General features: G+C 44.4%; 1 protein-coding gene and 1 pseudogene across 23 annotated transcripts in view; one reads left to right on the top strand and one right to left on the bottom strand.

The window, feature by feature from the left end:
- LOC132679532 (uncharacterized) overlaps positions 1-26,882 on the bottom strand; it is a 222,147-nt gene that overhangs the window by 133,210 nt on the left and 62,055 nt on the right. The window lies entirely within an intron of this gene.
- Positions 1,022-23,335, top strand: LOC132677118 (homeobox protein OTX2 pseudogene; annotated as a pseudogene).

The raw sequence follows: 26,882 nt of genomic DNA on the forward strand, positions 1-26,882 counted from the left end.
ACACGAGAAATGATCTCTCCCTGCTCCCCCCCACCCCACCCCCCGCCATGTAAGGACGTAGCAAGAAGGCAGCTGTCTGAAACGGGGAAGGGCGTTCTCACCAAGAAGCCTACCCTGCTGGCTCCCTGATCTCAGATTTCCAGTATCCAAAACTGTGACACATAAAAGTCTATTGTTAGGCCACCCAGTTGATGCTATTGTCACAGCAGCCCAAAATGAGCAAGACACTCAGGTCTCTGGTTAAATATGACCTCCCCGGTAAGACCTGATGACTTAGCTAAACAGCAACATACCCCCCCACCCCCACCCCACCGCTCCCTACCCCTTTACTCAGCTTTACCTTCCTCACGGCATTTATCATCATCTGACAACACATCCCATGTTCACTGGCTTACCGGGCGCCTCCCACACCAGAACAAAAGTTCAAAGCGGGCAGAGAGCTGAGTGATGCCAGCAAGATGGGGACATAGGTTGTTCCTGACTTCACACCCCATGACAACAACTAACATCTGTTCAAGAACAAGACACCACTGAGAGAATCCCGGAACACAGGGGTGAGGCTGAAGTGCCCCCTGCACCTCGGAGACCAAGGCAGACTGCATCAGAAGGAGAAGAGAAGCAGCCACATGTTGACCACGCTGCCCCGCCCCCGGGCCAGTGCAGCCCACGGAGAGGTCTCCCATGGGCCACCAGTTCCTCCAGTGGGAAAAGAGAACCCAGGAGGGACAAACAGCACGCCCGGCCCTGTGGGTCACTTTTAGGAGCCCCCTACTGTGATCTCCCACCACGAGGATCGCAGGGGAATCTGAGGGGCTCAAACACTGGGACTCCGACTGTGATGGAGGCTAGGGCAGGGGCTTCCAACAACCAGCACAAGGATCTTGACAGATGGAAGTTCATACCTGCAGGGTCCTAAGAGTAATCCCAACCAGCGGCTTTGCTCATCTGCAGAACCAAGTTGGGGGTGCACCCTGACTGGGGAACTTGGCAGGGTGCAGATCTGCCTGACTCGGATCCCCAGATGAGGAATCTTTCCACCCCAAGAGCCCAGTTTGCCCACACCCAGGGACCTGTGGAAAGGGTCTTCCAGACCCTGGACCAGAGTTGTGACCAGAGTGCTGGGGACAACTCCTGGAAGCTGTGTAGCCCAGCAACACTCTGGCTGAGAGGCAGAGGTTCTGAGAGGCTCACCCCCAGAGCAAAGCCAGTACCAGGTATGGAGGCAGGGGGATTAATTCAGAGCCAAGGCTGAATGTAGCTTCTGGCCCCTCCCAACCAGAGCGCCTGTCTGGGGAAACTGAATTAGTCTAGAGTGGACCTTCCCGCTCCCACCCAGGCAAGGGGGCTGGGGCATAGCTTCGCACACTGTGAAGACGGTCTTCTGGCCCCATCTGACCAGAAGGGCTGGTCACAACTCCTGGAAGCTGTACAGCCCAGCACAGCTCAGGCCAAGAGAAGAGCACTCGGAGTCAACAGTTTGCAGAGCAAAGTCAGAGACCCTATTCGGCCAGGGAACTTGGGGTACAGATCAGCTCCAGTGAAGACAACAAACAGAGCCTGACTGGTTTTACATTTACTTCTCCCACTGTGCCCAGGCAGGGAATTCACAGCCCTGCTCATCGCTGAATACAGCCCTCAGGCTGTCCCACCAGGGAACCTAACGGGAGCACCTGGGAAGCTTCAAAGCCCATTCAACAGCTCTACATACAACACCACCTGAACAGAGAGCAATGCCCACGGCTTCTCCTGTTGGTAGAGCAAAACAGGTGGCCTCACCCAGGCAGGGAATTCAGGCACACTTTGGGCTGATTTAGGTCTCCAGGCAATGAGGTATATGGGCCCTGGGGCCCTTCCTGCTGCCCTGCCAGAGCAGGGAAGCTAGTTCACAGACCCATCTAAGACTCAATACAGTACCCAATTCCGACCATTTCTGACCAGAGAATCCAGGCAGTAACAGAAACCGTCCTACGGCCTCTCTTGCACGGGAACTAAGCCAGCAGTCCTACCCAACTGTTCTCAGCCAGTGACAGACACCCCCAACCCACATTCTCAGAGCTTAAACAGCTGCCTCCCCCCAAAATAGACCATAAGAGCAGATCCCACCTGCCCCAAGATATTACCAGCAGACACACCCAGTAACTCAAATTGAGGTGACTGGTGAAGAATTCTCTCTGCCAGAGCAAATCTGAAAAGTCTGGAAGAGGAGCCCCATTATTTAAATATGCTGATATCAACATAAGGAATCGATGATCATGAAAAATCAGGTAAATATGACACCATGAAAGGTAAATAATAAGCTCCCATTACTTACCCTAAAGAAACAGAGATCTATGAACTGTTAGCCAAAGAATTCAGAGTAATTGTCTTAAAGTTTAGTGAACTTCAAGAAAATACAGACAGCTACACAAAATTAGGAAAACACCACATGAACAAAATGAGAATTTTGATAAAATAGCAACTATCAGGGGGAGGGCCTGGGTGGCTCAGTCAGTTGAGCATCTGGCTTCGGCACAGGTCACGATCTCATGGTTTGTGGGTTCAAGCCCTGTGTCGGGCTCTGTGCTGACAGCTCGGAGCCTGGAGCCTGCTTCAGATTCTGTGTCTCCCTTTCTCTCTCCCCCTTCCCCGCTTGCCACTCTATCTCTGTCTCTCTCAAAAAATACATGAACATTAAAAAAAAAAAAATAGTAATAATAAAAAGAAGAAAATAGCAACCACCAAAAAAAATAAAATAAAAACAAACCCAAAACCTAGAGTTAAAAAATACCTAACTGGGGGTGCCTGGGTGGCTCAGTCAGTTGGGCTTCCAACTCTTGGTTTCCGCTCAGGTCATGATCTCACGGTTCATGAGTTCGAGTCCCACGTCAGGCTCCTCACTGACAGTGTGGAGCCTGCTTGGGATTCTCTGTCTCCCTCTCTCTCTGCCCCTCCCTTGCTCACTCTTTCTTTCTCTCAAAATAAATAATAAATGAACATTAAAAAAAAAGAAAAACACATAACTGAACAAAAGAATTCAGTTTTGAATGTAGACTTAACCACACAGAAAGAAGAATCCGTAACCTGGAGGATAGGGCACTGGAAATTATGCAGTCAGAGGAACAAAAAGAAAAAAAATATAAAAGACTGAAGAAAGCCTATGGGAAGACAAGGAAAGGATTTTAAAAGCAGCAAGAGAAAAGAGAGAAGGTACATACAAAGGAACCCCCAAAGGGGCTCCTGGGTGGCTCAGCTGGTTAAGTGTCCAACTCTTGGTCTCAGCTCAGGTCTTCATCTCAGGGTTGTGAGTTCAAGCCCTGAGTTGGGTTCTGCATGGGACATGAAGTCTACTTTAAAAAATAAAAAAAGGGGGCGCCTGGGTGGCGCAGTCGGTTAAGCGTCCGACTTCAGCCAGGTCACGATCTCGCGGTCCGTGAGTTCGAGCCCCGCGTCGGGCTCTGGGCTGATGGCTCGGAGCCTGGAGCCTGTTTCCGATTCTGTGTCTCCCTCTCTCTCTGCCCCTCCCCCGTTCATGCTCTGTCTCTCTCTGTCCCAAAAATAAATAAAAAATGTAAAAAAAAAAAAAATAATAAAAAAAAAAAAAAATAAAAAAGGAACTCCCATAAGACTATCAGTGAATCTCTGAACAGAAACTTTTCAGGCCAGAAGAGTATAGTATATTAAAAATACTGAAAGAAAATAACTATCAACCAAGAATTCTGTACCTGGCAAAGCTGTCCTTCAGAAATGGAGGAACAATTTCCAGAATGAACAAAAGCTGAAGGAGTTCATTACCACCAGACCTGCCTTCCAAGAAATGCTAAAGGCAATGCTTTGAGTGAAAGGAAAAGAATGCTAATTAATACCAACAAAAAAACAACACAAAAAGGTAGTGTAATCCTCACTGGTAATGGCAAATATACAGTCACAGATTCTGCTGGCAAGATGCTAACAGTGGTGCATAATTCACTCACCAACTCCAGTTTAAAAGTGAAAAAAAAAAAAAAAGTGGGCAGAGGTGCTGTTTGGTGCCCTGTTCTATCCCATGTCCAGCACTCAGAGCAGTGCCTAGTGGGCAGCGATGCTGAATAAACCACTGAATAAATTTACTAAGTAGTTCTCACAGAACCATTTCTTAGAATAGTGAACCGGCTGTCTGGAGTGAAGCAATAAAAACAAAAGGAGTCAAAGTGGGAGAGAGGGTGGGAACTACATTGATCGGAACATAGGAAACTGAAGCTAGTCCCTTAGAAAGAACCGAGGCCCCGTTCATGTCAGCACCCCAGGCCCAGCCCAGGATGTGAGCAGTTTAGGCTCCCAGGAAGGATGAACACAGGTGCTGGTCTCAGGCTAACTGCAAGAGATAAAATTGTACCATTAACAGTAACACTGTTCTCTTCAGTGATCCAGAAAGTAGTTCCTTTATACCCTCTGTGACAAATAACCCTATTTTTTTTCTCCTTCGGCTGTAAAGTACTTAAAATTTCAAACCTATAGTGAAGTAGAAGTTTGAATCTGGCTCTTAAGAAGGTAACAGAGGGGCGCCTGGGTGGCTCAGTCGGTTAAGCATCCAACTTTGGCTCAGATCATGATCTTGCTGTTCGTGAGTTCGAGTTCCGCATCAGGCTCTGTGCTGACAACTCAGAGCCTGGAGCCTGCTCCAGATTCTGTGTCTCCCTCTCTCTCTTTGCCCCTCTCCCACTCGTGCTTTGTCTCTCTCTCTCTCTCTCTCTCTCTCTCTCTCTCTCAAAAATAAACGTTAAAAAAAATCTAAGAAAAAGAAGTTAACAGGGAGGCTTGTAAGATATTCTTGTAAGAATATGTTATGCATCAGAATCCTAGTGATAACAAATGCACTGTAAACTGAATAAGGTAATATAATTTCAGGCAATGCCACTGAAATAACGGAAGAATAAAAAACACTATGACTAATGGTTTCTAGCTAGTTAGAGTTCTCCCCATGCCTAATATTCAATGTGTTGAGAGTCTATTATTAGACCTTGAATTCTACTGTTCAGGGTCAGCCCTCCAACAGAGGCAATGTGGCAGAGGAGGAAAACTGTATTCACAGTGAGCTTTTGCAGCTCAAATGTCGGGCTGTCTTTCCCACTGGGTAACTTGCTGTTTAAGTGACCTTGACCAAATGATGTCACCTCTCAGAACCTCAGTTTTCAGCTCCATAAAATAAAGGCAAAAGAAAAAAAAATGAGCAACTTCACAGGATTTTTTAAAGATTATATGAAGCGATGTAAATGAAATGCTCAGCCTACACTTTAACAGTCTTCATCATAATACACTGGAATGACACATCTCAATGTTTCTCTCCTATGATCACCAGAAAGGCAGCTCTGTCATTGTCCTAGTGCTTACAGCCTCCCCAAGGGACCAGCTCTGGAACTAAATAGTGAATTAACTGATGATCAGTGTCTACTAAATGTTCCTATCTTTACGAAGAAATAATACAAAACAAGGGAAAGGGGCGTGGAATGAGGGAGTAAGGAGCCATGCAGAGGCAGCAATTAGAAGGAGCAACAGGGGAGTGGGCAGCAGCCCTCCAGAGCAGGTCAGAGAATGAGTACAAAGAAGTGTAAAGAAGAAGATCTGGGGGGTGCCTGGGTGGCTCAGCTGGTTAAGCACTAGACTTCAGCTCAGGACGTGATCTCACGGTTTGTGGGTTCGAGCCCCGCGTCGGGCTCTGTGCTGATAGCTCAGAGACTGGAGCCTGCTTCGGATTCTGTGTCTCCCTCTCTCTCTGCCCCTACCCCGCTTGCACTCTATCTCTGTCTCTCTCAAAAAATACATAAACATTAAAAAAAAAAAAAAGGTCTGGGGTCCACTCGGCAGAAGCAGGAGCCAAAACGCTCGCCTCACTACACCTCGATAGTCTGCAAAGGCACCAGGGAGCCACCGAAGAGGACACATGTAGCACACTGTAATAGTAGCAAAACCCATCTATCTGGGAAACTCCTGCCTATTTCTAACCTGAAAGATGTCAATCACACTCTCCCCCACGTGCATGCAGAATAAACCCTGGGGGACTATTTCTGCAGAGGGCAGAACCATTCAGCAGCCAAGGGAGATGGCTACTGAACACGGCTCAGCACACGGTAGCCAGATCACAGAGCCGAGCCCCGTGGCCACACGAGCACGCACACACGCAGGCAGGCACACAGCATGAGTGCACTAGGGGCCTGCCCCCCTACAGTAAATCCCAGCTTTCTCCAGCAGAAGGCAAAGGACGGCAGTGTGAAAATGTTTTACTGTACTTGAAAAAGGAAACAGACATCTTGTAGTTGCCTTTTGACAGAAGTCAGCTTGACAAGAGATGAAACCACAAAGATGACTCAGACAGTACGAAAAGCAGAAGAAAAAGCAAGAGGCTGTCAGCTCACGGACACCAAGGGGAAAGGAGGAGGCTCAGGGGCAGGTAGGACTGACAGTCCTACTGCAGGAGTGCATCATCTGAGCAGAGTAAGTGGGGAGGAGGAGCAGTCAGAAGTTGGAAGAGAGCTTAGGAATAGTCACCATGAAGAATCAGAGTGGCAGACAGCTGCCCCGAAGAACAAGAAGCAACGGCCACACAGTGCTGAGCCACCACCTGAATTTATGCGACCAGGTGCCAATCTGCCCAGCTATATGGCTTTCTCTGGCACTACTCAGGAGCCCATGTGCAAGCCAAAGGACAAAATGGTCAGGGAGTATGAGTATAGGGTTTGGGCAAGACCGTGACTTAATACATGGACTATGGTTTCTAAGTTGAATCAGGAAGAAAATAAAGATGGAAAGGTACAGAGCAAAAGTGTCTGCAAACTAGAGGTCTCAGTAGGATCAAACGAGAGGTAGGGTCCAAGGTGGACGGACAGGAGGGTGTGGTCCAAAAGGACATCTCTGACTAACCGTCTGAGCCCCGAGTAGACAAGGCCTAGCGAGTGGGGAGATGGAGGAAGCTGGGGAGAAGTTGGGGAGATCGCTGGTGATGAGAAGCTCCAAGACAAGACCCATGCAGCCAAGGAAAATAGGTGGGTCATCCAATGAAGCCGAGGCAAGGTGGAAAACAGTGAGGCAGTCTCGAGCGAGGAGTGGGAGTCATGACAAAGTCAGCAGACTGTAATGGTTACAAGGGGACAAAGGACGATCATCCACATGGCTTGATGCTCAAAAAAGCCAGGAGTGGTTACAGAAAGGTAGCAAAGCGACAACCCAGTGCTGCCGAGCCAAGCACGGGGCCCGCCAACCCCACCTTCTGAACAGCTTTGTAACTGTGCAATGATAAAATTAACCTACCTAATTGGGCAGTTCCTGCCAACTTTTATTCTGGAAGAAATCAATCTTTCCCTGCATTTATTCAAAATATATACCAGTAGACTATTTCTACAGGTTACCAGAGGTTTCCTAAGATAAAATATCCAGTGTTGGGAAATTCATCTTAGAACGTTTGAAGGGGTCACACATTTACCCACATGCTGACAGAGTATAAGGAAATTAATACTATCATTAGGTTTTTTTTTAAATGCCAAGTTTTTACCATACCTTACACTAACTGGAAACAAAGGTTTGCCTCAACATTGAAATATATTTCCTTGTCATTTACATCAAAGACTGCAGGAATCTGGTATATTTTTACTATCTCCCTGTCTTCCGATATTTTTTTTTTTTTTAATGTTTAGTTTTGAGAGACAGAGAGAGACAAAGGGTGAATAGGGGAGAGAGGCGGAGAAGAGGAGGAGACACAGAATATGAAGCAGGCTCCAGGCTCTGAGCGGTCACCACAGAGCCCGATAGGAGGCTCAAACCCATGAGCCGTGAGATCATGACCCGAGACAAAGTCGGACACTTAACAGACTGAGCCACCCAGGCGCCCCTCCCGGTCTTCCAATATTCTGTCACGGATTCAACCTACGAACTCATTTATGATGTAGTATTTTATGTTCCTAAAGAAGTATTTCGTGGCTCTTCCACTCCTCTGAATACATTTGTTCAGGTACTGCTTCCTTTGGGAAAATTTCATGGATACTCACACTTCTAGTCCCCATTTTCCCAACTAGACGCTACCCTGTCCTTCCAGGGCACTCCATGGGCAGGTCTGTTATCGCACTCAATACATCTGACTGTCAAACAAAACAGGCTTTATGACCTTGGGACAAGTACCTAACCTCTGAACTTTTTCATGTGTAAAACAGAGAAAATAATAGTAAGAACTTCAAAAGGCTTTTGTATCAATTCATGAGTTAAAGCTAATGCCTAGAAAGCACTTACAACATTACCTACATGTAGTAAATGCTACAGAAGTGTTTTCTATTCTCTTAAGAATATTTATTTGTATGTCTCTATTTGTGGACTTATTAGCACCGTTAAGTTTATTTATTTTGAGAGAGAGACAGAGACAGACAGAGAGATGGAGAGAGAGAATGTGGGATGGGCAGAGGCAGAGAGGGAGAGAGAATCCCAAGCAGGTCCCATGCTGTCAAGCCGGGCTCAACATGGGCTTGATGGGGGGCTGGAACCCATGAACGTAAGATCATCACCTGAGCAAAACCAAGAGTCTGATGCTCAATCCACTGAGCAACCCAGGTGCCCCCAGCACCTTTAAAATAGGGACCAAGTCTTAATCTCTATCCCCAATGCCTAGTACGGTGACTGGCAAATCAGAGACATTCAGCAGATGAATGCATGAATCGATCAATAGGTCAATTTTTATCTCAAAAAATGTGAAAATGTAGATATTAAAAGTAACAAATTGAAGGATTACCTTCTTTATAACCTGCCTTGTTTAAAAATAAGTTTAGGCAGGTCATAAACTACAGCCTGACATTTCAAATAGGTAAAGGAAACAAGTTAAAATTAAGGGTAGAATTCTATTATCGATACCACCAAAAAGCCAGTGGACTTCTTTTATTCAGTGTTTATTTTTGAGAGAGAGAGAGAGCATGAGCCAGGGAGGGGCAGAGAGAGAGGGGGACAGAGGGTCCGAAGCAGGCTCTGCACTGACAGCAGAGAGCCCCATGCAGGGCTCAAACTCACAAATGTGAGATTACAACCTGAGCTAAAGTCAGACACTCTACTGACTGAGCCACCCTGGTGCCCCAGAAGTTAGTGGATTTCTTAAGAATGAAGTACACTTACATACATTTGGACTCTAAGAATTAGAAATTTTTCCCTTATGTTGTGAGGGTGGGGGGCCAAAGCCTTGGCTCCAGACCAGGATTTGCTATTCCATGTTTGTTTGTTTTTTAATGTTTTTAAATGTTTTATTTATTTTTGAGAGAGACACAGAGTGCAAGCAGGGGAAGGGCAGAGAGAGAAGGACACACAGAATCCGAAGCAGGCTCCAGGCCAGCCAGGCACCCTGGTTTTTGTTGGTTTTTTTTTTTTTTTTGAGAGAGAGACAGAGCTCAAGTGGAGGAGGGGCAGAGAGAGAGGAAGACAGAATCTGAAGCAGGCTCCAGGCTCTGAGCTGTCAGCACAGGGCCTGATGTGGGGCTCGAACCCACAAACCGTGAGATCATGACCTGAGCCGAAGTCAGACGCCCAACCGACTGAGCCACCCCAGGCGCCCCAGGATTTGCTACTCCTAACTTCTTCCACAGATCCAGGAACTACGGGAGAGGAAAAAGCCGTAGCGACAAAGTTCACCTACTTCATCTGTCACATGTGTGCAAGAGCGGTGTCTCAGAGCTTTTGGTGATAGAAGGGTATCCACTGCATCCAAAAGAAAATACACATTATTGTGACAAAAAGCTCAAGATGTTCATAAAGTCCACGGGTACTCAGAGAAGTGGCTCTTCTCAGTGTCCAGCAGAAAAGGGCCATCTTCTACATTTCATCTTGTTGTCAACATTTCTAGAAAATACCTGATCTAGGATCATAACATAACCCTACTTAAACTGAGCACTGCTAATATTTAAATATTCTGGTGCTTTTCAGATTATTTCTAACACTACTGAAAATGAGTCTGTCACGTAGCAGGACTTTCCTCTTTCACTGGTCCATGCAAAAAGCCACCGTATTTGTTAAAATGGAATTCAATGAAAGTCCATGTTAAGTAAAGTCTGGGAGCGTTAGGGTTTCACAGTGGAAGAGAAATGTTTATCTTATCCTTATGGCCATCCAAGAAGAAAGCCACGCAAAAAGGATGAGAGTGAAGAGCTAGAGGGAAATCTCCAGCAAGCCAGGGCTATGTCTACTTGCTAGAAGAGTCCCAATCCAATTCACGGATGGCCCTTCCACTCTCGCCCTCACGTCCCAGGGCGGAATGTGCCAGCACAACCCAAGGTGGACTGATGCAACTCCAGCATCAGACACGTACAAATACAAGCATGAACAAAGAAGAAACAAATGATTAGCAAGCTTCTCTTCTCCACATGCTGCAAGTTCTGATGGCAACCAACTCAAATAGAGGCACACGAAAACATCATCTGCTTTTCCAAATAACTTCACAGCTAACTGAAATCACGTGAAGCAGTAACGTCTCTCCTACTTTCCCAAATAAGCCAGCATTAACACATATGAACATTCTCATCAGAGAAAGTGTTTAAAAGGTAAGGTTAAAGCACCACACCCACACCCCCCACACCCGCACCCTAATAATAGTGTGTTTTTCTATAATTAAGTAGTAAGCTTATTATTTTTAATGAACAAAACAAAAACTGAGGTCTCAATCTGACAAGGAGCACACCACCTGAGGATCAGACCTCCAAGTACGCACCCCCTAGTTCCTCATCCTTTAATTACTGCATACATGCTTGCCTAGGAAACCTCCTCAAAGAGGCTCAAAAAAACTCATTTCCGGGCTTGCAGGTATGACTCACTACCTCTTGTTCCCACAGAGTAAGTCCTCTTGAGTTCTTAGAGGCAGGTATTTTTGCAATCTGGGTAACATTTAAAAAACAAAAGGAGAATAATTATGTATTTTGAATACAGATTTCTAATGGGAATAAAAGCTAAGAATAGGTTCCTGTTCACATCAACTTTAGGAGAGAATTGTAGATTCTCAAATATGCCCATTCAATCTACATCAAGTAATTATGCAGTATTATTTTCACGGCAATATGTTGACATGAAAACGATTAAACGTGGTCATGAAAGAGACCAGAAAAGACGCTGGAACAGTAAGGCCCCGGACACAACAAAGGAGAGGACAGGCAGAGGGATGTGACCTGCCACCACCACCACCACCACCACCACCACCACCAAAAACACTGAAGAACTACCCCCAGGTCAGGTTCCCTGATGTTGCTTGCAAAGCGTCTACACCTCTGCCCAGAATGACACCACAACTTCAGGGAATAGTGACAAGAAAACACAGCACAGGTCACCCCGTGCCAACGGATCTGCGGCCTGGGGCAAGGGCATCTCTGAAGGTTCTATTTTAACCACAGCAGACGCACTGAAGGAGGTTCTGCCTGCAGACTTCTGAGGAAGGGCAGAATCCTTTGTAATCACAGCAAACTGTAGTAGGAATACGCTAACGGCCTCAAGGCCAAGGCCAGATGATAGCGAGGTTCTGAAACTGTCTCAGGACAGAGATGGGTCCCAATCCTTGGAGGGGGAAGGGCAGGCGACGGGGCCTAGGCCTGGAGGCGGAGCCACAAGGTCCACAAGGGTCTTGGACCCCTTTCTCTGAACTCTTACCTCAACCTGGCTGCTGCTTCCAGAACCTTCTCAGCATCTTCTTCACAGTATCACATTTTCTTTCACTGTGACGAGAGCAGTCACCATTTAAAATTGAGTAAGTTAGGGGCACCTGGGTGGTTCAGTCGGTTAAGCATCCGACTTCAGCTCCGGTCATGATCTCGCGGTTCAAGCCCCGTGTCAGACTCTGTGCTGACAGTTCAGAGCCTGGAGCCCGCTTCAGATTCTGTGTCTCCCTCTCTCTGCCCCTCCTCCGTTCCACTCTGTCTCTCAAAAATGAACAAACGTTAAAAAAAATATATATTTTTTTAAACTGAATAAGTTAAAACCAACTCTGCTGGAGGAAAACCAACTACTAACTTCCACCTCTACTCCCCAACTACCACACGAGGCGGTCTCAGAGCTGCTCCAGGCAGAGAGGTGGGGGAGGCCAAGGGGAGACACGCCTGAACTCAAAGCTCTCGTCGGTTTTTCGAGGGAACATTAAAGCCTTCTCTCCTGCTAGCTTCTCTCCTGCTGCTCCTGCTTCACGCTGCAGCTAATCCACGCCCACGCTGATGGCTGGGGTTTAAACTCCTCTCACAGGCAATGGCTCCCTATTGCCCTCAGGATAAAAATCCAAACTCTCCTCAAGGTAGGTTAAAAAAGCTCTTCACCAGCAGCACCCTGAAAACTGGACTGCACTCCAATGTGACCTTGAACCTATTAAAGAAACACTGCCCCAAACCCGATCTGGAACAGAACCAAGTTGCTTACTATATAACGCCTAACATCCTAGTGGGAAGAAATCAACAGCTTTCCAGAGAAATCCTTTTTTCTAAGGCAATTTTTAAATGAACTTTAAGATTAAAGCTTGTTCTGGCGAACTCATTACCATTCACCTAGATGGCTATCAATTATCAACTAGACTAGACTCTAAAGATTTTTCACCAGACATTCTTCCCAACGAGGATTCAATCATTCCTCCTATAACAGACCCCCACCCCTACTAAGAGTGAATCTTTGAGTCTACCTACCAGGGGCCTCTTCCCTTGCACTGCAAAACTGTTATTAACACAATGTTGGCACGTGTGCTTAACTAAACTATCTGAAGAGTTTTAACAAACCCTGACCTCAAGCAGGTCTTAATGTCCTGCAGTTTCCAGCATGTTCCTTAGTCTCTAGCCTTTGTAGGCCTTTAAATACACAGCAACCTCCCCCCAGGAGCACCACCAGAGTCTGACATTTCCCCTGGCTCCCTGTCTTCTCCCAGTTTACTCGTATCCACCCTCCCAAACCTGGGTGTCTCATGTCCGTTTCTGCAGAAGGACGTCCTGAGTGTCTGGACTGCACGCCCTCCCCAGTGCTGTTATCACACTGCACTCCATTCCTCTCACTAGACTGGAAGCTTACTGAAGACAGCACTGGAGCTTTTTGTTTCTGTACACCCACCTCATCGCAGAGCCTGGCTCAAAATGAGCACGACCTAAACGTCTGTTGAATGAATGAATGCTAACAGCCCAGGGCAGGAGTCAACCTTCCGGGCAAAGGTGTTACATCCTCTGGTGCAACCCACTTTTAGGTGCTCTGAGTTTGGATCAAGTTAACATCAGACGGGTAACTTGACGTTAAGACTGACGTTTCTGCATCTTAGTGTTAAGGAGAGAGATGAAGCTGAAAAAAATTCACTGAAAGAGGTAATGACTGTGCAGCTTAAGAAACCATGCCTGAGAGGCACGCTGGTTCTGAAGACGGCCTCCCTCTGCACCGGGGTGGAACGGGAATCCACGAGGCAGCCCGGGAAGCACAATCTCGCACACCTGTCACACAGGGCCACTTAAACCTGACCGCTACCAAAGCCACTAAAAAGAGCACAGACAGGCCAACAGCAGCTGACTTAAACGGGAGATTTCCTGAAATTTTACAACTAGAGGAAAAATACAGGGGGTTTTAGAGGAGAAGTAAAATGTAAAAGGGGGAAATTAAAGATGGATAACAATGTTAAAGCATCCTCCCAGATCTGAGTCTTCTTGGCACAAGAACATAAAAATTGAGTTTTCCATGAAAACATGTTAGGTAAGTTTTGGGGATGTAAAGGTTGAGAATGAACCATGACAATTCAGGAGGAATTCTATTTTACCGTTTGTTGGCTTTGGAACAGGGCTGGGAGGACTTTTCAATGGGGAAAGGCAGTCTCTGTCGCCCACCCACTTCCCCCAACCTTTCCTCCCTCTGGAGCACCCTCCCTGAGAACAAACCCGCTGAGGCCTGTGCAGGTGCTGCAGGACAGGGCAGACCAGGCCCAGGGGCTGCTTTCTGCACACAGATGCGAGTCTTCCCCTCATGGAGGAAAACCTCCCAAGTGTGCTTGTAGATGGTAGAGTTGAAGACTACACTTTCAGGGATCGTTTCTATAGTCTGTTAGTAGATGGTAGGGTTGATGGCAGGCTCCTGTCTACCGCTGGGGGTTTTCACACATGATCCTGGGGGGGCAGGGTGACTGAACGGACAGAAGGGTAAACATAACGCTGTCCCTACACAAGCCATGGGGTCCCCTCACACAAGCTCAGGCAAGTACAGGGCACGGCACAGGTGGTCCACACACACTTTTTCTGGCTGACTTTCTCACAATATGTCATGGCTCTTCATCCAGTATATTCTCCCAAAAATGGCTCAGTGTTTATCATTTTTTTGAAGATCGCTTCAAGACCTTAGACACTGACCTGAATAGTAACTGCGGGAAGCCCATCTGCCAGATCTAAGCAGTAAAAATATGCCTTACTCTGAGCACAAAGGACAGGACAACCACAGCTAGCCAGGGAGGACACGGTTAGTGCCGTGGAAGGCAGGGAAAGGGGCTCCCGTCTCCAAAGTTCTAGAGTTCTCTTTACTCACTACAGAAGAGCTAGTATTCACCCAAAGATCTTTTATTTAATAGATCTTTAGCCTACCTGAGAACAAGTGAATTCATTTTTTTTATATTTCATTTTATACCACTCAGCCTTTCTCACTCTTGCACATCCACACTTAGAAAAAAGAATGAGTAATATTAAAACAAAGGAACGGTACACTGAACGGCCCTCGCACACCAAGACATAAAACGTATGTGATACTAGCCGACATTCTACACATCTATGAAAACTTTCAGGGAGACTTATAACTTATAATAGAGCACGTGGGAATCCCCCACATGAATTTAAGAATCTTCTGACTGGACTGAAAGTAGACTTGAGGGGCCAGGGAAAGGATTTCCCCTGTGGTCGATTCAAAACGTTATTCTGTTTCTGAGTCGTCATACCAAATAACCATGAAGTGAGCAAAAACTCTCTTAAAATGTATTTTTTTGAACTCTCCCCCCTCCCCCAGTACTGAACTCTAAGACTGACTGAAAGACAAAATACTAGAACATACTCAAAATGGTTTCTTAAAAATAAGCTCACAATAAGTAGGAACATGAAGGTCTAATGTGCTGGAAACACACTCTAACCAGTCCAGCTAAATGAAAGATCCACAACTGTTGATGAAATTAAGGGTCTGCAGATGTGGATTTGCAAAACTGATCATTCTGGGGCATCACAAATTTCTCACAAGATTTTCTAAAACAGTAAGTTCCCTTAGAGCACATAAAATGTTGATTCAATGAACAAAAACCCAATTTATACATCATTTCAAGAACATTCCTGTCAGATGCTAAAACAATAATACATCATTCTTTTTAAATTCTTCTTTCCTTTTTAAATTCTTAGAAACTGACTTGAAAAGTAAATAAAGTCATTTGAGTTGTGTCCAAAAGGAGTAATCAGACCAAAAAAAATCAAAGTCATCAAGAAATTTACCCCACAAACAACACAACAAGTGATCTCTAATCTGAACTCCTAAGGTTCAGCTGCTTTCCAGGGGGCCAAGGCATGTGGTAGGCTAGCTTATTATGATATTAGGACAGGTGTCGGAGAGCATTAAAACTCAAAAATGTTTAACACAATTTTATAATAGAAAGATTTCCATCACATTAAGTAGAATTAAGTATCTTGCAGTGTTTACTAGATAAGCTTCAGTATGGATAAAAATGTTCTTATGCTAAACTTTTTTTTCCCAACAGTAAGAGAGACATGAGGCTTCCTTGTGCTAGAAGAATAAAGTACAGGCTGTGCAACCATCTGAGCAGAACAAAGTAGGCTGTGTGGTACAGGAGATAGCGTACAGGCTATGAAGATTTTTACAATTTTTTTTTTAAAGTAAGCTCTATGCCCCATGTGGGGCTCGAACTCACAACCTGAGATCAAGAGTCGCTTGCTCACAGACTGAGCCAGTCAGGTGCCCCCAGGGTATGAAGATTTTTTTAATAAAACCAATAAACCAAACATAAAAGGAATGGAATGAAGACTCAATACAGCTACCAGATACTTCAAATCCCACTTAAGCCTAGGAAACTTTTATTTATTCTTAAGGCTTTAAACACAAAATCTATGCATTTGGAGTACAACAAAATAATAGACGTGGCTGAGACATAATAGGGCACAGATAGATGAGACAGTTAACGAAACTCTTAAATTGAGTCTACACTGTGCTTAGTGACTCGCTTCCAAAGAGCAGAGAATGGAAGAAGGTGGGATATAAATTTACACCTGGCAACACTACCCTGGCCAGGTGATCAAGGTCAACATCATGAGGGATAAGGCATATCCCCTTCATACAATGTGACAGGAATATCACTTCGCTTCTGTGGTCTTCCTCTCAAAACCCCATCAACTCCAGTCCAATCAGGAAAAACACGAGAAAAACCCAAACTGAGGGAAATTCTACAAGGTATCTGACCAGTACTCCCCAAACCGACCATGTCATCAGACACAAGGAGAGTCTGAGAAACTGTCACAGACCAGAAGAAGTGAAGTAGACCGGACAATAAAATGGAATGTGGATCCCAGAACAGGAAAACGACGTTAGGGAAAAACCAGTGAAATGTGGACAAAGTGTGGGTTTTAGTTAATAGTAACGTAGCAACGCTTGCTCTTTAATTGTGACAGATGTCGCAGGATAATGTAAGAAGCAGCAGTTGGGGTAATGGGGTGAGGGGCATATGGGAGCTCTCCGTACTATCTTTGTAACTTTTCTTCAAGGCCGAAATTATTCTACATAAAGGGCTTCTTCGAACTTTCCAAAACTGAGTCCACAGCCCCAGTCGGATACTTGAGTGTGTTCGGTAGCACCGCTTCCACCAACACACAGAGGCTAAGACCCTGACCATCCGGTGCACTGACCCGCGGACACTCTGGCCAACTTGGGAACCTGCGTAGGATGCCAGGAGATCGCAGATGGCGTGCATGTGACAAGAACAAACATCTCTCAAGTGCCTAACACCCCCATCTGAAGTGAAAAATAGGCAGTTTTATGCAAGAAAAAAAAACAAAGGCTAAATGGGTTGGCCTGCAGCCATCAGTGCTCTGCGAGAACACATGACACACCAGCCTTCATCCCCACTTAGCAAATACCACTGCCAGAATCCAAGCAGGTGTGAAAAAGAGTTATGCAGACTTCCCTCGTGCCCACAAGCTTTGTAGCCTATTTCTTTACCCTAAAAAAGGTAAACCAGGGAAGTGAGGGCACAGAATTCCTTTAAGGATTGGTGGGAGAAAGGGGAGAGGGCAGGCCATATTAAAGAAAAACCAGGTCTTTGACCAAACAGCACGTCAGCTGTTACCTATTTGCGAGTATCTGTCCGGACAGGGAGCGTGTGGCACCATGTGAGCCGTGTTTTTTAAGAAGGAGGCAAAGCCGCTGAAGTGCTGCTCAATATAGAAAAACGTTTTGTCTTTACAGAATAAACATGTGCTAGGATCCTGTTGGCTGCACCGAATTTCTTTAATTGCCCTGAATTTCAATCGAAAAGGAAATCTGGGGATTTATCTTCTCTAACCCAACAATTCCAGAATCTACAAACTAGAGGAACATGCAGTACTTATTAGGCCAGAAACTTTACATATAAACATCTTCAAATTTCTTCAGAAAATGAATATACTGTCAATCGAAATTATAACAGTTTTAAAGGGACAGTGGCCAATTACTTAAAGTTCAGGGGGGAAAAAGTGGTGCAGAAATAGCCTAGGAAAATCTGAAAAAGTGTGATGATGATGATGATGATGATGATGAAGGAGGAGGAGAAGGAGGAGGAGGAGGAGGAGGAGGAGAGGGGAGTCTTGTTCTAGTAGCTGTGATCATTCCAACAGTGTGGTACTGGCTTGAACCGACAGGTCAACGCAGAAGAAAACACCTCTGAAAATAAAGCAAACATTAAAAACTGGTTCACTTACTCAAACATTTACGGTGTGCACTGTTGATGGCTGCTGGGTGGTGACACAAAACAGGCAAAGACAGTCAAACCAAAAGGACAAAGTACACGAAAACTGGTTAACCGTATGGGGAGGAAATCAGTTAGATACTTTTCTCGCACCTTACACCTGAACACATCTCAGATAAATACTTAATTATATACAATATCCCAGCAGTACTAGAATAAAACGTAGCTGCATGTGTAATTTTGTCATGAGAAAGATGGAGTTCCAGAATAATCACTGTGAAACATGTTCATCTAAATGTCAATACGGTCACGATTAAATGACTCTCTAGCCACGTGGATTATCATGTAGTTGTTAAATTGTTGGTGAAGACATTTATTTATTAACATGAAAGTGTATTCAAGTAGAAAGGTTAAGTTACAAAAATGTTGTGTACAGTAAGAGGACCTACATATGGGTATTAAAGAAAACAGTGAGGGGCGCCTGGGTGGGCTCAGTCGGTTATGCGTCTCTCTCTCTTTTTTTAATGTTTATTTATTACTTTTGAGAGAGAGAGAGAACGGGGGAGGGGCAGAGAGAGAGGAGATAGAGAATCCCAAGTAGGCTTCCTCCATACTGTCAGCACAGAGCCCACATGGGGCTCGATTTCATGAACCGTGAGATCCTGACCTGAGCCAAGAGCAAGAGCCAGACGCTCAACCAACTCGAGCCACCCCGGGCGCCCGACTTAAGTGTCCACCGGACTCTGGGCTGACACTGTGGAGCCTGCTTGGGGATTCTCTCTCTCCCTCTCTCTGCCCCTCCCCCGCTCGTGCTTGCTCTCTCAAAATAAATAAACAGTAAAAAAAAGAAAACACTGGGAAACACCCACTGTTCTACAAAGATGCCAATTCTCCTCAAATTAATCTATAAATACAGCGCATGAACTCAATCAAAGGAAGGTTTTTCATTGGACGCAACTCTAAAATGCGTATCAGAGATCAAAAGACAAAAAGTAACAACAGTTTTAAAGAACAAAGAGAGGGGAGGATTGGTTCTACCAAAAAACAACACAACACAGAGAAATAAAGACAATAAAAAAAGTGTGAAATTGGAGCGGGGGAAAAAAACAAGTAGACCAGAGCACAAGATAACCCCCAAAAGGTCTCCACAAATAGACCACAGGACCTCACCGCACTGTGGTGCAGCCAAGATGAACCGGTTCACGAGCATTGCCAGGAAAACCTGCTGTCCAGAGAAAAATAACATGAGGTTTCTAGACCTCCCAACAGACACATAACTCCATTTTAAATGGATTGCAGGTGAAACTGTGGAAAGCAAAACTTTCAAAACTTGTAGTAGAAAACAGAGGAGAATATTTCTATACGACCGAGCCTAAGGAAGTATTTTAAAAATAAGACACAAAGAAACAATGCCAAAGAAAAGGACTAGTTAAATCTGACTGCATCTAAAGGAAACTCTTATTCAGCGAAATGTATTATTTCAAAAGTGAACAATTAAGCCCCAATCCAGGAGGAAAGTATACACATAGAGATAACAAAGAATGGATAAGAAAAATATATAAAGACTGTCTACAAATTAACTTAAAAAAAAAAAAAGAGGGGCACCTGGATGACTCAGTCGGTTAAACGTCCAGCTCTCAATCTCAGTCCAGGTCATGATCTCATGGCTTGTGGGTTCAAGCCCCATGTCAGGCTCTGCATTGATAGTGCAGAGACTGCTTGGGATTCTCTCTCTCTTTCTCTCTCTCTCTCTCTCTCTCTCTCTCTCTCTCTCTCTCCCCCCCCCCACTCTCTTGCTGTCTCTAAAAATAAATTTAAAACACTGTTTAAAAAGCATAAAATAAAATAAAATAAATAAATAAAATAATAGGAAAATGGGCACGTAATTGGAATTCACACTTCACAGTAGAAACCCCAGGAGCTAACAAACACATAAATTCTCAATCTCGCCAGAATTCAACAAAATTCTAATTAAAACCACACTGAGATACCATTTCATATCCATGAAACTGGAAAAATTAGTCTGACAATAACAAGTGTCTTAAGGGTATAAAGCAAGGTAAAACCACTTTAGTGAGAAATTTCATTACAGTGTAGTTATGAAAGTTAAAGTTGTCCATATCCTAAGACCCAGGAATTTTCTGGTTACATAACCCAGATGAACTAAGTACATACATTAAGGAGATATATAAAAAATGTTCATAGCCACATTTTTTTTTAACAGTGAAACACTGCAAAACTTCAATGTCAGTCAACAGGGAAATCTATTTAAAAATTATGACATATTTATAAAACTGAATACCGTAGGGGCGCATGGGTGGCTCAGTCAGTTAAGCATCCAACTTCAGCTCACATCATGATCTCAAAGTTCATGGCTTCGAGCCCCGCGTCAGGCTCTGTGCTGACAGCTCGGAGCCTGGAACCTGCTTCTTGCTTCTGTCTCTCCCTCTCTCTCTACCCCTCCCCGACTCAGACTCTATCTCTCTCCCTCTCTCTCTCAAAACTAAGTAAACGTTTAGGGAAAAAACTGAATATTGTAAGACCATTAATATGGGTGACTACAGCTATGGACATTAATATGAACAAATCTCAAAAAAACGTAAAATTGAGAGGCACCTGGGTAACTCAGTCGGTTAAGCGTCCAAGTCTTGACTTCGACTCAAGTCACAATCTCCCGGTGGTGAGATGGAGCCCTGCATCTGGCTTAGTGTGAAACCTGCTCGAATTTCTTTCTCTCTCTCTCTTTCTCTCTCTCTCTCTCTCTCTCTCTCTGCTCCACCCCTGCTCACGCTCTCTTTCTCAAAATAAAATAAACAAACCTTAAATAAAATAGTATTGGGCCAAGAAGGCAAGAACAGAACACACAACATGCACCGCGGCGAACCCTGAGATTTTTGTGCCGCTAGGTCTCCTTTAGCGCTGAAGGGCTTCCTCCCCCAGCCACTGGGAGTGCTGCAGGCTGACAGTTCTCAGCTGAGCAGGGTCACCTCACCCAAGTCATGTCCCCTCTCCAGGGGCAGCTCAGTGCCTGACCCCTCACCCAGAGCTGGGGCAATTCTGAAGGGCCAGCCCCCCTCTCCACTCCCCTTGGGATGGGCTGAGGGCTTCCTTGTGACTGCACCGCAGCCCAGTCTCTCTCTCTGCCCAGTCCTGCTTCCGTCTCTTTCGCGGGCATTAATCCTAAAACCTCCTTAGTAAACTTCCTGCGTGTTTATCTGCTTCTCAGAGTCTGCGTTCCTTGGAACTCTACTTTCTTTCAACAGATACAATTTATATCTTGTTTGAAAACATGCGCCACAGCAAATTTAGGAAGGCTGAAATCATACCAAGTATATTTTCTGACCACAGTGGAATGAAACCAGAAATCAAAAGCAGAAGGAAAACTGGGAAAACTCACAAGCATGTGAAAATTAACTGACACGCTCTTGAACAACCAATGGGTCACGGACGAAATCAAAAGGAAAGTTAGCAAATATCTTGGAAAAAAAAAAAACGAAAATGAAAACACAACATATTAAAACTTCCGGGATATGACAGAAGCAATACTAAGAGGGAAGTTTTTGGTGATAAACACCCATGTTAAGAAAGAGGAAAGATTCCCAAATAAATAAGCTAACCTTGTACCTCAAGGAACTTGAAAAAGAGCAAACTAAAGTCTAAAGTTAGCAGCAAGAAGGAAAGAATAAAGATTAGAGCATAAATTAAAAAAGAGAGCAAATAGGGGGGAAAAAAGGCTAAAACTTGTTTTTTTAAAAAAGAGCAACAGAATTGGCAAGCCTTTAGCTAGACTAAGGAAAAAAAGAATGCTCAAATAAATAAAATCAGCAATGAAAGAGGAGACAATATAACTGATGCCACAGAAACTAAAAGGATCCAAGTGGATCATATCCATTAACAAACTGGATAACCTAGAAGAAATGGAAAAAATCCTAGAAATACACAACCTGCAGAGACCAAATTAAGAAGAAACAGAAAATTTGAACAGATCTCTAACTAGTAAGGAAGTTCAATCAGTAATCCAAGGCGCCCCAACAAAGAAAAGCACAGGACCAACAGCTTCCCTGGTGAATTCTACCAAATATTTAAAAAGGCACTAAAGTGAATTCTTCTCAAACTGGTCCTGGCGTAAAGACCGACATGGAGACGAATGGAACCAAAGAGGGAGCCCAAAAATACACCCACACGTATACCCGGCAACTGATCTTCAATAAGAGTGCCAGGAGGAAGAGGACACAAAAGGGAAAGGATGATGTCTTCAATTAATAATCAGAAAAACTGGATATCCTCATGCAAAGGAATGAAACTGGACCCTGATCTCACACCACATGCAGAAGTCAACTCAAAGTGGGTGAGAGACTGAATCCTAAGGCCTGAAGCTGGACGACTTCTAGAAGAAAACATAGGAAGAGGATGCCTACAGAACAGCACCTCTGTCTGTCTGCCTTGCCCTTAGTTCCATCACTCCAAACCCACCTACCAAGGACCCAGAACCTGCCCACCCCAGGAGAAGAGAGACCTTCTAGCTGGGTACCCCCAATCGAGAGGGTACTTCCAAACATTGCACGTTGCACGTCCAAACGTTAGCAGGGTATCTTAAGCAACCACCTTACACAGTCAATGGGCTGAGTCTGACCACTTCGGGCACGTACCTGCTGCGCCCCTCAGTGGGCCACCTGGCCACCCCCCACCACCCAAACAGAGTCAGGAGAGGACAACGTTCACCCAGGTGCAGCCAGACACGCTCGAAGTGCTGTCTGCTAAGACCTGGTACCCTGACATCTTCATGCCGTGGAGGTGGTGCTGAAAATCAGCTTGTCCAGGTCCAGGATAAAGAACCAGGCTTAAGAATCAACGGGCTAAGTGCTGCCAGTAGCAGCAGCAACAACAGAAGGGAGGTCAAAACAAAGTCAAACAAAGCCAAAATGAAGAAACCTCCAGATCAGGAACCGAGTTCACAGAGTGGAACAAGCGGCCAATTCGCTCCCTTCTCTAGAACCTCAGTGCCCACCGTTTCCAGAAGCAGTGCTCTCGAGTCTATCTGGACTCCAGATTCTGTCTCCCCACTGTCATATTCCTTGTCCCCCTCCTCTTCCTGCATACACAGGTCCTATCCTGTGATCCATACACAGGCTTCAGATGACGGTCAAGGATATGCTGCTCAGCTTCCTATTTGGGGGCACGGGCCAAGGATGTTACCTGACCCCCATGTGTCACCAGCTTCCTGGACCGGGGGACACACTCAGCCCTGTGGGTACCGGTGCAGTCACCAGCTATCTCAACCAGTCCTTAGCTTCTCTTTCCACCCAGGGTTATGGAGCTTCAAGCTCGCGTTTTAATTCAACCACTGATTGCTTGGATTGTAAGGACCCAACTGCTTCCTGGAAGCTTCCCTTCAATGCTCGCTGCCTGGATTATAAAGATCAGACATCTTCATAGCAATTCCAGGTTTTATGAAGTCCTGCAGAAGCTCTTTTTGTGAGTGATTTTCAAAGAGACCGGGCTGGACGTTCCAGTGTCAGCCAGGCATTAGCTCAAAGAGTTAGAGGTGATGATGCTCTGACCTTCTGATCAACGTTCCGGGAGTCACAGGAGGAGGAATGAAGGCCCTGAGAGGAACCTACCAACCAGCAGCCTGAAATGGACAGACAGGACTACTTAGGATCCTGGCGTAGTTTTAGATCACTGGTTCTCCTGACTTGCAAAACGATCAAAAGCATTCCAGCCATGTGCAGCCAAACACCAAACGAAAAGGTGAGGGAAAGGAGGGAGGGAAACAGCCTTCCTAAGCAGAGGTGTTCCAATGCTCTGGCCAATCTCTGGCTGAACCTTAGGAATGGACAGTGCCTCAAGCTCACTCACGTTTCATGACCAACTGGTACCTGGCACTGAAAAACTTTGTGTGACTGATTGTCATAGATGCACTTTAAAAAAATAATAATGATGTTCATAAAGGGGAGCCTGTGTGGCTCAGTCCGTTAAGCATCCGACTTCAGCTCAGGTCATACTCTCACAGTTCGGGAGTTAGAGCCCCACATAGGACTCCTCACTAACAGTGTGGAGCCTGCTTGGGATTCTCTCCCTCTCCATCTCTCTCAAAATGAATAAATAAACTTAAAAAAAATAATAATGTTCATACGGAGTCACTGTGCAGCTTAAAAGATGATTGGTGTGTGTCTTACATAAGTGGTACATCTGTGGTTTTTAATCTGTGCTCGACTTCAAAACTGTGATCTGTTATTGTATGCAACCTTGAACTTCACGTCTGCAGAGCTTCTTCTGTGATTAAATAGGTTATAATTATAAGCAAAATCCGTAGCAACTGAGCACTTATCTAAAAAGATTACCTTTGGCTGGAGGTGAGCTGCACTGAAACTTGACAACAAAATGTCTCTGGACAAGGAGAGTCAAAGAAGAGCAACAAAAGGACACTAATGCATCTGTAATTTACAGCTGGTAAGCAGAGCAGTAAAGAGACACTGGTCCATTGCTCTGACCCTGATGAATTTATAAATTGAGATCACTGTCATGTATGCTTGCAGATGTTAACTGATAAAGTTGTACACGCATAAACCTCTTCTCTGATTGGCAGATACGTATCATAAATTAAAACGGTTCTAGTGCCAAAAAAAAAAAAAAAATTGGGGAAAAGCTTCATGACACTGGTCTTGCAACAAAAGCAAAAACAGACGCGTGGGACTACACCAAACTAAAAAGATTTTGCACAGCAAAGGAAACAATCCACAAAGTGAAAGGAAACCTAGAGAATGGAAGGAAATATTTGCAAGCCACATATCCGGTAAGGAATTAATATCCATAATATATAGGGACCTCTACAACTCAACAGCAAAAATAGATAAAGATAGACAGATGAACACGATTAAAAAACGCACAAAGGACTTGAATAGACATTTTTCCAAAAAGGACATACAAATGGGCAACAGGTATTATAAAAAGATGCTGAGCATCACCAATCATCAGGAAAATGCAAATAAAACCATGAGGTTATCACCCCACACCTGTTAGAATGGCTATTGTAAACAAAACAAAGCAAAAACAAAAACAAAAACAACAGGCACCCGGCTGGCTCAGTCAGCAGAATGTGCAATTGCTGATCTCAGGGTTGCGAGTTCAAGCTCCATGTCGAGTGGAGAGATTACTTTTAAAAAATTAGAAAATTTTTAAAAAGAAACACAAAAAAAATAACAAAAGCTGGCAAGGATATGAAGAAATAGAGGCCCTTGTGCACTGCTGATGGGAATTTAAAATGGTTCAGCTACTACAGAAAACAGTATGGAGGCTCCTCAACATATTAAAAATAGAACTAGAATGTGATCCAACAATTCCACCTCTGGATATTGATCTGAAACATAGGACACCAGGATCTCAAAGAGATACTTGCATTTCCACGTTTACTGCAGCATTATTCACGACAGCAAAGAGGTGGAAACAACCTCAATGTCCATCAACAGATGAATGAAGAAAGAAAATGTGACACATACAAACAAGGGAGTATTAATCAGCCTTTAAAAAGGTGGAAATCTTGCTGTACGTGACAACACGGAAGGACCCTGAGGCCATCACACCAAGCGACACAAGCCTGTCACAGAAGGATAAATACGGCATGATTTCCATTTATATGAGGTATCCAAAACAGTCAAACTCATAAAAGCTCAAAGGAGAAAGATGGTTTTGAGGGGAAATGAGGGATTGCTGTTCAGTGTATAGAAAGTTTCAGTAGTGCCAGATGGAAAATTCCTAGAGATACGCTGTCCAACACTGTGCCTACGGTTAACAATAATGTACATTCAGAAACTGGTTGAAAGGGTAAAAATCACGTACCTTCTATTTAGGTTTAGGAATAAATCTGTACTTAGAAAAGTGTAAAAATATGCATGAGAATGATAAACACCAAATTCAGGACGTTACACCTCTGTAAGGCAGGAAGAGGGTCAGGCTTATGGAACGATACATACCATGTTTTAATAACTACATTAACACACAACACTTCAATTCTTTAATATTCCTTATACTTCCTCCCTATGCCTGAAATATTCTTTAATTTTTAAAGTAACTTTAAAAGAAAAGGAACAGATGGCTCAGTCAGTTAAGCATCCTACTCGATTTCGGCTCAGGCCATGATCTCACGGTTGTGGGATCGAGCCCTGCACTGGGCTCTGTGCTCACAACACGGAGGCTGCTTGGGATTCTCTCTCTTCCCTTCCCTGTTCACGTGCACTCATTTTCTCTCTCTCTCTCTCTCTCTCTCTCCCAAAATAAATAAACTTAAAAAACATTTTTTTTAATAAAAGGAACAGCTTGCCCGTCTCAACTGTTCTCTACCTTCTTTTTACCAAAACAAGACGGATGACATCCATGTGAACAACAGATTACCATGGGTGTGCCCACATTTGGAAACAAGAACAAATTTTGCAGTAGAAGCAAAGAAAATAGAGCTACAGAGTTTTTTCTTTCCTGTTTTCTCTTTTGAATGTTGCAATCTCAAAGGTATTTATAAGTTTTATAACTCTTTACAGGGTCCCAGCAATGATGGTTTTTTAAACTGGCTGCTATACAGATAAAATGGGCATAATTTCTATAGTAATTCCACTTCTGTTTTTCCTGCTCAAGAAATTACCAGATTTCAAACAAGTGAAAATGAAATTATAGGGATAAGTGTGCTTTTGTCAAGTTTCAAACACAGCGGTTCCATACTTGAGCCAGAACAGTCTGACCCCAAACTTGGACAAATTTATTACTAGAAACAAGCTCCAGAGAAATCTTCTAAAAGCAGGGTTCAGAGTAATAATCCCAGATGCCTGGGATTGTTGTTTTTCTAAATTCAGAAAATTTTCTAATACAAAAAGCGTTAACAGTATAATTACCGTTACATAAAACACGATGGGCTCATGACTTTTGTATATATAATACAAACATTAGCAAAATAAAGGGATTATCTTTATATCATAAAGGGATGATTTAAATTAAAAAACCAACACTGACA

This window comes from Panthera onca, chromosome A2 (assembly GCF_046562875.1).
Source record: "Panthera onca isolate mPanOnc1 chromosome A2, mPanOnc1 haplotype 2, whole genome shotgun sequence".
Taxonomy (NCBI): domain Eukaryota; kingdom Metazoa; phylum Chordata; class Mammalia; order Carnivora; family Felidae; genus Panthera; species Panthera onca.